Below are 13,449 nucleotides of genomic sequence, written 5' to 3' on the forward strand. Positions count from 1 at the left end.
TCCTTCTTCATGTTAGCTTTGAGTTGAGTGGGAGCTAGATAGTTCCCTTATGTTTTGCCTCTTTTGTACACAAAGCAGCAACCTCTTGAGATAACCTCTGTTAAATCATCATCTGCCTTCAAAATTACAAGATGTTTGCGTAAAATGTTGCATATTTGGTAATACTGTCTACTATATTGAGTGACAAAAGTCACTCTCATAGACCCATTGTCTACCTCTTCTTCTCTATTTCTATCTTTCAGAAGGCTAGATCTCTAAATTACTTTTACCTCTTTGCGTATTCTCTCTATTTCTTGTTTTGGAAAACCCCTTTCAAGGAATTTGTCAATTAGTTCCTCCTCAGGTCTGGAATGGTTCTCATCCCTAGTGCAGTTGTGTTTCACCCTAATAAACTGTCATTTTAGTACAGATCTAAATATCTGTTTAGGGTGACTACTCTCGGCATGTAACAGGGTGTTCACTGTAATAGGTTTTCTGTTCAATTCTACCATGACTTTCTGTTCTTTGGTTCCCTTTAGTACTACATCCAAGTAATTAATCTTCGATTCACCATATTCAAAGGTAAACTGGAGGTTTGCATTATTACAGTTCAAATAAGTGACAAAGTTTATTGCTCTGTCCCTACCCCCTTTCCAAACCACAAGCAGATCATCTATATAGCAACAATAATATGCTATATTAGATTGGAATATGTTTCTATCTCCAAAGATGTGGCACAGCACCCACCAACCCATGTAGAGGTTGGCATATAATGGGGCAAGTTTGGCCCCCATGGCTTTGCCACATCTCTGGAGATAGAATGTCTCAATGAGCACAATATTATCAACAAGGCACACATGAACTAATGTCCTCTAGCTGTGAAAAACTGTCAAATGCATTCAGATAAGAGGTGGCCTTCGAGGGCTTAGAAATTAGCATATAAGCCAATGTAGGTTTAGCTTCCAATTAAGAATACCAAGAGAACAAAGCATATTTGATGATAAAGTGAACTGAAAAGTTACTTAAAATTAAATGTCCTGTCTGAATCATGAAAGTTTAGTTTTTACTAAACTGTCCCTTTTCAGGAAATTGGAAAGCTGTTAAAAATGTCATGCTCTTCCCAATCTATTTATTATTTACTGTTTATTTAAAAATATATATGCATATCATATGTTTTAAGTTACCATCTAATACATTAGGATTATATTCATTTAATGTATTAAAAACAATGCATGTGAAATAGAGTGATAAAAAGGTTCTTGCAGTCTACTCTTAATTAATATCTTTACTTCTGCTAGTATAAAACATTTTTTAAAAGTTATTAAGAAAAAAGTTTCCACTTTTCCAATTTTGTTTTTCTACCAAATTACTGTATGAATTTTTTATTCTGCAATTTTGTATTAATTTAGTTTCACCCTTAAGGCGCTAAGATGTAATTAACTATGTTTTACTTACGCTAATAGTTTTGTGTATATTATCATATATATTAAATTTTCAAGTCTGCAACTCGTTGCCTTTTTTATTACATCCTGAAATGACAGACTGAAGTTCATTAAAACATTAATTCCTTTAGTTACAATGAGCAAGTAATTGCAATCATGTTGCTTTGTAAGCACGTATATGCTTGTCATGTTTATACCACTTATAAAGCTTTGGGTCACTAATTATAAAGAATAAGAGGCAACTTTAGAATATTGTTTACCTTAGAAAATTTGTAATTGAATTAAAGTCCTTCAGCTTTTTAATGCATAAAAAAACTACAGTCTGTATACATTTATTTAAGGTTCTTATAAACATACACATATATATATATAGATATATATATATATCTATATATATATATATATATATATATATATATATATAGATATGTGTGTGTGACTGTGTGGAAGTAGATAGATAGATGATAGATAGATAGATAGATAGATAGATAGATAGATAGATAGATAGATGATCAGACAGATATATATGATATACAGTTGTAATCAAAATACATTTTTATTGTCCAAATTTACAGACTTTCACCTGTTTGCAATGAACAAATCAAACAAAAGCAATTGGAATTGCTCAACACAATGAATCCTTCAAGTGGATTCCCTAAATTCAACTGAAAATGCAACTTTTAATGAATTCTGCTGTATCCAAATTATTCAACCCCTTCAAGGCAAGCATCTTTAGTACTTAGTAGAGCACCCATTAGCTGTTATGACCTGCTCCAAACAAGATGCATAGACAGACACCAGCTTCTGGCAGCGTTCCTGAGAAATCTTAGCCCATTCCTCATGAGCAATGGCCTCCAGTTCAGTAATATTCTTGGGTTTGAGTGCTGCAACCGCCTTCTTCAAATTTCACCAGAGATTTTCTATGGGGTTCCAGGTCAGGTGACAGTGATGGCCACTGTAGAATTTTCCAGGACTTCTTCTGCAACCAAGCCTTGGTGGAATTTGAGGTATGCTAGGGATCATTGTCCTGTTGGAAGGTCCAATGACGCCCAAGCTTCAGCTTCCTCACATACGGCATGATGTTTTCTCCTAGGATATTCTGATACTTCTTTATTCCATCTCGCCTTCCATACATTGCAGATTCCCAGTGCCAGAGGATACAAAGCAGCCCCAGAGCATCACTGAGCCACCATCATGCTTAACTTTAGGCAGAGTGTTCTTTTCAGTGCATGCATTTTTCTTCCTCCAGACATATCACTGATACACCTGGCCAAAAGTTCCAGTTTTGTTTCTTCTCACCACAGAACAGAATCCCAAAATTTCTGTGGCTTATTTATAGGATTTTGAGCAAATTGGAGCTGACTTTTCTTGTGCTTTTGGGTTTTTGGGTCAGTAGTGGTGTAGATCTTTTTTGTTCTAGCATGGAAACTTTCTGCGATTAGTACACGCCTTACTGTGCAAACTGAAACCTCAGTGCCTGTTGCCACAAAGTCTTGCTGCAGGTCTTTTGCAGTTACTCAAGGGTTTTTCTCAACCTGACTTCTAAGAAATCTGGTTGCAGCCATTGATAGCTTCCTTTTTCTGCTCCATCCAGGTAGTGTAACCACTGTTCCTTTAACTCTGAACTTGCGAACTATACTTCCAACGGTGTCTCTAAGAACATTCAGTGCCTTCACAATCTTATTGTATTCTGTTCCTTGTTTGTGTAGGGTGACCATCTCCTCTCATCACTTTTTAGACCATTCTTTTGCCATATTTCTAACATGCAGTCAAACGTGACACTCAAAACACCCCTAGCCAATTCAGGTATTCTAGCTCAAGCACACCTGGTGCAACTAATGAAGCTCGTGATTAGTTGCATCAGGTGTACTTGAGACAACATCAGTTTTTCATATTTGTGCTGTTGTGAGGGATTCTATTCAGGTGGTTGAATAATGTTGAGACTGCAGAATTAATTAAAAGTTTACATTTTAGTTGAATTTGGGGAAACCACTTGAATCATTCATTGTGTTGAGCTATTTCAATTGCTTTTGTTTATTCCAAACAACTGAAAGTCTGTACATTTTGACAATGAACCTGACATTTTTTGATTACAACAGTGTGTGTGTGTATACTGTATGTATATATATATATATATATATATATATATATATATATATAAATAAAAATTATATATATATATATACATACAAATCTCATATTTTAATAACATTAACATTTTATATTTTTTAAAACATTATAAATGTATTAAATTTATTTGACATATATAAATGTATTAATTATTTTTGACCACTCTAACAGTTTAGACTGATATTGTCCTCAGTAATATATAGTTTAAGTTCATGTAGACAATATGAGGGCTAGATAATAAGTGGAGCGGTATTGTGTGCTTCTACTAGAGCGATATCTCCACTAGAATTTCTTGTTTGCGCTAGTCGGATTGCGCTGGTATTACAAGTTGAAAGTAAACTGTTTTTGCTCTAGCGGTAACCCGAGTAGGGTAAAAATCCGAACTTAGAATATTGCGTGAATGTTTTTACCCCCATAAAAGTCAATGGAGAAAAAAAAAAAATAACACCTCACTCTTACACAAACACCATCACATATTCTCATTAGCGCTAACCTGACATCAAAATATGAATATTTTATTTTCCAATGTTTTTTACGTAAAGTAATATGTTCTATTTATTCATAAATAAATATTTCTACATATATCTGATGTTTTTTTTAAACAAATATATATTTATACCTACAGTATATATAAATATAATTAACAGTAGAGAATAGTCCCAGCACTGGGACTCTTCTCTACTGTTGATTGGATGTAAGGGGTTGCAGGACCCTTACAGTTCTTGTGCACTCAGCTTAAAACTTGATATATGCTGACTTAACAGTGCTGTACCTACCTTTGGATTATACATACAGTATATATATATATTGTCCCCGCACTCAAATAAATCTAATCTTATGTGATCAAATAAAGCATGTACAAAAGTGAAAAAAGTTTAATAGTACATAATCATAAGTACATAAATCACACAGACAAATAAAACATCAAGACTGGGCGTCCCCAGTCGATTTAAAACAGTGACATCAGTCCATGACCAAAAGCAGCCTATTTTTTAAAATAAAGCAGGTATATAACGTATGGCAAAAGTAAATGATGCAGGCTGATTAGAAAAGTTAGTATTGTGTAAAGGCAGCCAAGTGTTAGAGCTGGATTAATACAAATCTTTGCAAGGTTATGCAGTATAGATAGCAATGGATCAGACCGCTCTTAAAGCAAAGCAAGAAAGTTGAAACCGGCAAATAAGGATTAAATCCACCGGTTCAACAGATGCAGCCATGACATTTACAACAGATTCTGAACCAGCGCATGAATGCTACATCCCCTTGAAGTCTTGGTGAGACTGCTCATAGAGCGGAGTTTGTTGTTCCACTTACACAGCTGCATCTGTTAAACCAGTGGATTTAATCCTTAAATGCCGTTCCGATCAGCCAATAGAATGCGAGTTCAATCTGATTGGTTGATTAGATCAGCCAATCCGATTGAACTTGAATCTGATTGGCTGATTCAATCAGCCAATCAGATTTTTCCTACCTTAATTCCAAATCCTATCAGCCAATCGGAATTCGAGGGATGCCATCTTGGATGACGTCCCTTAATGGAACCTTCATTCGTCGTTAGTCGTCAGTCTGGAAGGATGCTCCGCGCCAGAGGTCTTGAAGATGAAGCCGCTCCTCGTCGGATGGATGAAGATAGAAGATGCCGCTTGGATGAAGATGTCTGCCGGTCCGGATGTCCTCTTCTGCCCGGATAGGATGAAGACTTCTGCCGGTCTGGATGTCCTCTTCTGGCCCATCGGATGAAGACTACTGGACGGATTGGATGACCACTGGTGCCTGGCTGGGTGAAGACGTCTAAAGGTAGGGTGATCTTCAGGGGTTTGGGTTAGAGTAGGTGTATGTGGGTGGTGGGTTTTAATGTTGGGGGGGTTGTATTTTTTTTTACATGCAAAAGAGCTGTTTACTTTGGGGCATGCCCTGCAAAAGGCCCTTTTAAGGGCTGGTAAAAGAGCTGTTAACTTTTGTAATTAAGAATAGGGTAGGGCATTTTTTTATTTTGGGGGGCTTTGTTATTTTATTAGGGGGCTTAGATTAGGTGTTATTAGCTTAAAAATCTTGTAATCTTTTTTTATTGTTTGTAACTTAGTTTTTTTTTATTTTTTGTACTTTAGTTAGTTTATTTAATTGTAGGTAATTGTAGTTAATTAATTTAATTTATTTATTTAATGATAGTGTAGTGTTAGGTTTAATTGTAACTTAGGTTAAGATTTATTTCACAGCTAATTTTGTATTTCTTTTAGCTAGGTCGTTATTAAATAGTTAATAACTATTTAATAGCTATTGTACCTAGTTAAAATAAATACAAAGTTACCTGTAAAATAAATATAAATCCTAAAATAGCTACAATGTAATTATTATTATATTGTAGCTATCTTAGGGTTTATTTTACAGGTAAGTATTTAGTTTTAAATAGGAATAATTCATTTAATAAGAGTAATATTTATTTAGATTTATTTAATTAATATTTAAGTTAGGAGGGTGTTAGGGTTAGTGTTAGACTTAGGTTTAGGGGTTAATAATTTTATTATAGGTTGCGGCGGTGTAGGGGGGGCAGGATAGGGGTTAATACATTTATTATAGGTGTCGACGGTGTAGGGGGGCAGATTAGGGGTTAATAAGTTTAATATAGGTGGCGGCAGGGTCCGGGAGCGGCGGTTTAGGGGTTAAACAATTTATTTCGTTGCGGCGGGGTTTCCGCAGGATAGGGGTTAATAACTTTATTATAGGTGGCGGTGGTATAGGGGGGCAGGATAGGGGTTAATAGGTATTATGTAGGTGACGGAGGGGTCCGTGAGCGGCGGTTTAGGGGTTAATATATTTATTATAGTTATGGCGGAGTCTAGGAGCGGCGGTTTAGGGGTTAATAACTTTATTTCCTTGCGGGGGGCTCCGGGGGCGGCGGTATAGGGGGTAGAACAGTATAGTATAGTGTGGGTGCTTAGTGACAGCTTATCAATAAAGCTGGGAAAAAGCTGAAGAGCAGCGAGATCGGATGAGTGATAACTATCACAGTACGCTGCTCATCGCCCCGTACTTGGTGGGCGGCTTTTTGACAGCTTTTTTGATAACTTTGGTGAACGTATTCAGGTCTGCAGCAGCGATGTGAGGCGAGCTTAGGCGGGCGTATTGGGGCCGGCGAAGGCAGGTAAGTAGACACGTTGATAACCTGAGGCCCATATGTCTGCTTTAAGGGAATACCAATAACATGAATTCTAGTTAGAACTTCAGTCCAACTGTTAGAAACTGTTGCCATTATACAAAGTATTAGAATACACTATAGAAGCCAAAATTACCACTCATATAAAAGAAAAATACAAAGTTAAAGTAGGGTAAGCTCCCAATTACATGTATACTTAAAAAAGACCAACGTTTCTAGACCACAGCAACAGTATAAACCAAATACACTCTAAGGGGCCTATCTATCAAGCTCCAGATAGAGCTTGAGGCCCCGTGTTTCTGGCGAGCCTGCAAGCTCGCCAGAAACACCAGTTATGAGGCAGCGGTCTAAAGACTTGTGATAGAAGGTCTGGTCTTAACGGAAGAGTCCACGGATGGCAAGGAGCCATCCGGACAAGATCCGCATACCAAAACCTGTGAGGCCATGCTGGAGCCACCAGCAGAATAAACGAACGCTCCTTTAGAATTTTGGAAATCACTCTTGAAAGAAGAACTAGAGGCGGAAAGATATAGCAGGATGATATTTCCAAGGAAGTGACAATGCATCCACTGCTTCCGCCTGAGGATCCCTGGATCTGGACAGATACCTGGGAAGCTTCTTGTTTAGATGAGAAGCCATCAGATCTATTTCTGGAAGTCCCCATATTTGAACAATCTGAAGAAATACCTCTGGGTGAAGAGACCATTCGCCCGGATGTAGCATTTGGCGACTAAGATAATCCGCTTCCCAATTGTCTATACCTGGGATATGAACCGCAGAAATTAGACAGGGGCTGGATTTCGCCCATACAAGTATTCGAGATACTTCCTTTATAGTCAGAGGACCTAAAAATTGTATTAGAAGGCACGAAGTCAGACAAAGCCTTAATCAGAAAAAATATTTCTTATAAATCTTCTAAACATTTCTTGTACTTAAGAATGGAAATGTATAAAGCATAAATACTAATGGAATCTGCATGTAAAAGTATATCATAATAACTTATTACAAACCATAGCTAAAGATAAACATTTATAACATTTAAAATAAATGAACTTAGCTTTGGTAGAACTGAAACTCAGTTAAGCATTTTTCCAGAAGTGGCTTCTGACTCAGGGTCACTCGTAGACATCTTGCAATATGTAATAGAAAAAACAACATATAAAGCAAAATTGATCAAATTCCTTAAATGACAGTTTCAGGAATGGGAAAAATGCTAGTGAACAAGCTTCTAGCAACCAGAAGCAATAATTAATGAGACTTAAATAATGTGGAGACAATAGTGACGCCCATATTTTAGCGCCAAAAAAGACACCCACATTATTTGGCGCCTAAATGCTTTTGGCGCCAAAAATGACGCCACATCCGGAACGCCGACACTTTTGGCGCAAAAAAACGTCAAAAAAATGACGCAACTTCCGGCGACACGTATGACGCCGGAAACAGAAAAAAAAAAGTCTGCGCCAAGAATGACGCAATAAAATGAAGCATTTTCAGCCCCCGCGAGCCTAATAGCCCACAGGGAAAAAGTCAAATTTTAAGGTAAGAAAAAAATTGATTAATTCATATGCATTATCCCAAATATGAAACTGACTGTCTGAAATAAGGAACGTTGAACATCCTGAGTCAAGGCAAATAAATGTTTGAACACATATATTTAGAACTTTATATAAAAGTGCCCAACCATAGCTTAGAGTGTCACAGAAAATAAGGCTTACTTACCCCAGGACACTCATCTACAAGTAGTAGAAAGCCAAACCAGTACTGAAACGAGAATCAGTAGAGGTAATGGTATATATAAGAGTATATCGTCGATCTGAAAAGGGAGGTAAGAGATGAATCTCTACGACCGATAACAGAGAACCTATGAAATAGACCCCGTAGAAGGAGATCATTGGATTCAAACAGGCAATACTCTCCTCACATCCCTCTGACATTCACTGCACGCTGAGAGGAAAACCGGGCTCCAACCTGCTGCGGAGCGCATATCAACGTAGAATCTAGCACAAACTTACTTCACCACCTCCATAGGAGGCAAAGTTTGTAAAACTGATTTGTGGGTGTGGTGAGGGGTGTATTTATAGGCATTTGAAGTTTGGGAAACTTTGCCCCTCCTGGTAGGAATGTATATCCCATACATCACTAGCTCATGGACTCTTGCTAATTACATGAAAGAAAAGGTAAATTTTTTTAACAAAACGGCTGCTTTGTAAACTTTGATGAATGAAAGTGCCCCTGTTTTTAATAGTATTTTAAAAAAACAAGCTTTCATTCACCAAAGTTTACCATCACTTTAAGTTTTATCAATATAAAGTTTTACATTGCTAATTTAATTAATTCCTGTAGGTGACCCTGTTTGGAGTGTGTATATCCAAAAAAAAATCCTTCTTACATAGTGCTTGAAATCTATCTCCTCCTCTACATATATCAGCTTCCATAAATCACACATATACATATATCAGCTTCCAACGACAATAGATGTTCCCTTACTCTATCTTTTAGCATCCTTGAGGTTGGCCCCACGTACTGAAAATTGCAAATTTTGCAAGTTATCAAATATGCTACATATGTAAAATTGCAATTTATACATTGTCTGATGTTAAAAATCCTTCCTGTCTGTGATGACACAAATATATCACCCTCATGTGCATAATTACAACATTTACAAGGCTTTTCCCCACATATATAGAAACCTACTGTTGGGGTTAACCAATTCCTATTACTGCTCAAGCCTTTTTTAAAGTAGGAAAATCTTTCCAGACTATGGCCTAGATTTGGAGTTTGGCGGTAGAAGGGCTGTTAACGCTCCGCGGGCTTTTTTCTGGCTGCACCATAAATTTAACTCTGGTATCGAGAGTTCAAACAAATGCTGCGTTAGGCTCCAAAAAAGGAGCGTAGAGCATTTTTACCGCAAATGCAACTCTCGATACCAGAGTTGCTTACGGACGCGGCTAGCCTCAAAAACGTGCTCGTGCACGATTCTCCCATAGGAAACAATGGGGCTGTTTGAGCTGAAAAAAAACCTAACACCTGCAAAAAAGCAGCGTTCAGCTCCTAACGCAGCCCCATTGTTTCCTATGGGAAACACTTCCTACGTCTGCACCTAACACCCTAACATGTACCCCGAGTCTAAACACCCCTAACCTTACACTTATTAACCCCTAATCTGCCGCCCCCGCTATCGCTGACCCCTGTATATTATTTTTAACCCCTAATCTGCCGCTCCGTAAACCGCCGCAATCTACGTTATCCCTATGTACCCCTAATCTGCTGCCCCTAACACCGCCGACCCCTATATTATATTTATTAACCCCTAATCTGCCCCCCTCAACGTCGCTGACACCTGCCTACACTTATTAACCCCTAATCTGCCGAGCGGACCTGAGCGTTACTATAATAAATGTATTAACCCCTAATCCGCCTCACTAACCCTATCATAAATAGTATTAACCCCTAATCTGCCCTCCCTAACATCGCCGACACCTAACTTCAATTATTAACCCCTAATCTGACGACCGGAGCTCACCGCTACTATAATAAATGGATTAACCCCTAAAGCTAAGTCTAACCTTAACACTAACACCCCCCTAAGTTAAATATAATTTAAATCTAACGAAATAAATTCACTCTTATTAAATAAATTATTCCTATTTAAAGCTAAATACTTACCTGTAAAATAAATCCTAATATAGCTACAATATAAATTATAATTATATTGTAGCTATTTTAGGATTAATATTTATTTTACAGGCAACTTGGTAATTATTTTAACCAGGTACAATAGCTATTTAATAGTTACCTAGTTAAAATAATAACTAATTTACCTGTAAAATAAATCCTAACCGAAGATATAATTAAACCTAACACTACCCTATCAATAAATTAATTAAATAAACTACCTACAATTACCTACAATTAACCTAACACTACACTATCAATAAATTAATTAAACACAATTCCTACAAATAAATACAATTAAATAAACTAGCTAAAGTACAAAAAATAAAAAAGAACTAAGTTACAAAAAATAAAAAAATATTTACAAACATAAGAAAAATATTACAGTAGTTAGGAGCTTTATGAACCGGCGTTAGCCCAGAAAGCTCTTAACTCCTGCTATTTTCAGGCGGCTGGAGTTTTGTCGTTAGAGCTCTAACGCTCACTTCAGAAACGACTCTAAATACCGGCGTTAGAAAGATCCCATTGAAAAGATAGGATACGCAATTGACGTAAGGGGATCTGCGGTATGGAAAAGTCGCGGTTGAAAAGTGAGCGTTAGACCCTTTAATCACTGACTCCAAATACCAGCGGGCGGCCAAAACCAGCGTTAGGAGCCTCTAACGCTGGTTTTCACGGCTACCGCCGAACTCTAAATCTAGGCCTATATCTTTTATAGTTTTAGATCTGCAAGAAATACATTTGCAATGTCTAGATATAGACACTTTCTAGTAATAGTAGCCTTTTAAATGATGTTAAAAAATATCTGTGAACTCCTTACTAAGAGGCCTACTTATCAAGCTGTCAACCGCAAATTCCGCAGCATAATTGTGGAGAGCCTGATTCCCCTTAGTTATCAAAGCCTACAGACCGGCAAAAGTTAAAATCTGTGACGTAACATACTATCCGCCGGTCTCAGTCTGACACAGATCGATGCTTACGTCATTACAGATGTTCTGAATGCAAATTCGGCACTATCTGACTACTTTTGCTACTTATCAAATATCTAACAGTTACGCTCGCCACTATTCCGGCCCAGCGTACCTAGTTTTCAGGTATTTTCATAGGAATCAATGGGAGTCTGAAAGCAGCGAAAGCTTATGTTCGCTGCTGCCCGATATCCCATTGATTCCTATGGGAGAATAAAAGTTATGTTTACACCTAACACCCTAACATAAGCCCCGGGTCTAAACACCCCTAATCTGCCGCCCCGACATCGCCGCTACCTACATTATACTTATTAACCCCTAATCTGCTGCCCAGACACCGCCACCACCTACATTATACTTATTAACCCCTAATCTACCGCCCCGACACTGCCGCCACCTACATAAAGTTATTAACCCCTATCCTGCCGCTCCCAGAGCCCACCGCAACTAAATAAATGTATTAACCTCTAAACCCCTGGACTCCCACATCAGTACCACTTACTAAACCAATTAACCCCTAAACCGCCAGCCCCCCACATCGCCATAAACTAAATTAAACTATTAACCCCTAAACTTTACAACCCGCTAACTTTATATTAAATATTAACTCATCCCTATCTTATAATAAATTTAAACTTACCTTTAGATTTAAATTAAACTATGTTAAACTAATAATTAACCTACCCTAACTATAATACTAAAATTACATTAAACTATATTAAACTATTAATTAACCTACCCTAACTATTATACTAAACTTACATTAAACTATATTAAACTAATAATTAATCTACCCAAACTGTAATACTAAAATTACATTAAGCTACAAATTAAATTAACTATATTATATATATTTTTTTTTATTTTTTTTTTATTTTTTGTTTTTATTGAGGTTTCAAGAAAAATATTACAGACGATCATAGGAAAAATATTATACAGACATGAAAATAACAATTAATACAAAATATTGTCCGCTATTCCAGGGCCCAAGGCAGTGTCTGTAAAGTTTATAAATCAAAACTAGATTAAACCTCATTTTTAGATTTTAGGATTCCCCCAATTAACAAAAGGCCGCTCTTCGGCCTATACATTTTCATGTGACATAGAGAAGGGGGACTAATAAGTCTCTGAGGTCACTCTTGGGCCATGATGATAATGCAACATTCTCAACATTTTAGTAAACTAGATAATATCAATGGCAGTAAAAGTACCATAACTTGCAGAGTTAACAGTATTATGTAAAGATCAGGTTATACAGGACATTGCAATGGAACATTAGAACAAAGAGTTAAGTCATATATATGTAGGTTCTATGGAGTGTGTACATCTCTAGATAACTAGCTTTGTATAATATAACTCTATGCTAGCCCCTAGCATTTAACTATGTATGTCACATAATGTGGATAGTGAAGTACCAATACTTAAAATATATAGGAGGGATTTGATATATGAGATATAAGAGCGCTTGCTCTGTATTACACTTTGGCATAGTTTTATATCAAGGGGTGTGGGCAACCTTGCAACATTACTAGCCTCACATATAAATAAATATATAATGCTGATGTGAACTTTGAGACTAACACATAAACCTGACCTAAGCTTTATGGATGTAATCTCAGCAATAAGTGGAAGAACTTATATTCCTGTGTAGCAAGTCACATCAATCTTATCATACATCATAACCATAAACTTAGTTAGTAGTTGGCAAGACACATGCATTATCTCAAACAATACTAGGAGTCAGTGCTGTTGTAAAAAAGGTAAATAACTTACTATCTGAAGCTACAGGGAATTAAAATAAGCATCATGATGTTTACTACAGAAGAGGTATCTTGGATGACGTCATTTAAAGGAACCTTCATTCTTCAGTCGGCCGTCGTTTGAAGAGGATGCTCCGCGTCGGATGTCTTGAAGATGGACCCGCTCCGCACTGGATGGATGAAGATAGAAGATGCCGTCTGGATGAAGACGACCTCTGCCAGTCTGGAGGACCTCTTCTGCCCGGCTTGGATGAAGACTTCTGCCCATCTGGAGGATCACTTCTGCCAGGTTGGGTGAAGACGTCTCACGGTAGGGTGATCTTCAAGGGGTTAGTGTTAGT

Source organism: Bombina bombina, chromosome 1 (assembly GCF_027579735.1).
Source record: "Bombina bombina isolate aBomBom1 chromosome 1, aBomBom1.pri, whole genome shotgun sequence".
Classification (NCBI taxonomy): Eukaryota; Metazoa; Chordata; class Amphibia; order Anura; family Bombinatoridae; genus Bombina; species Bombina bombina.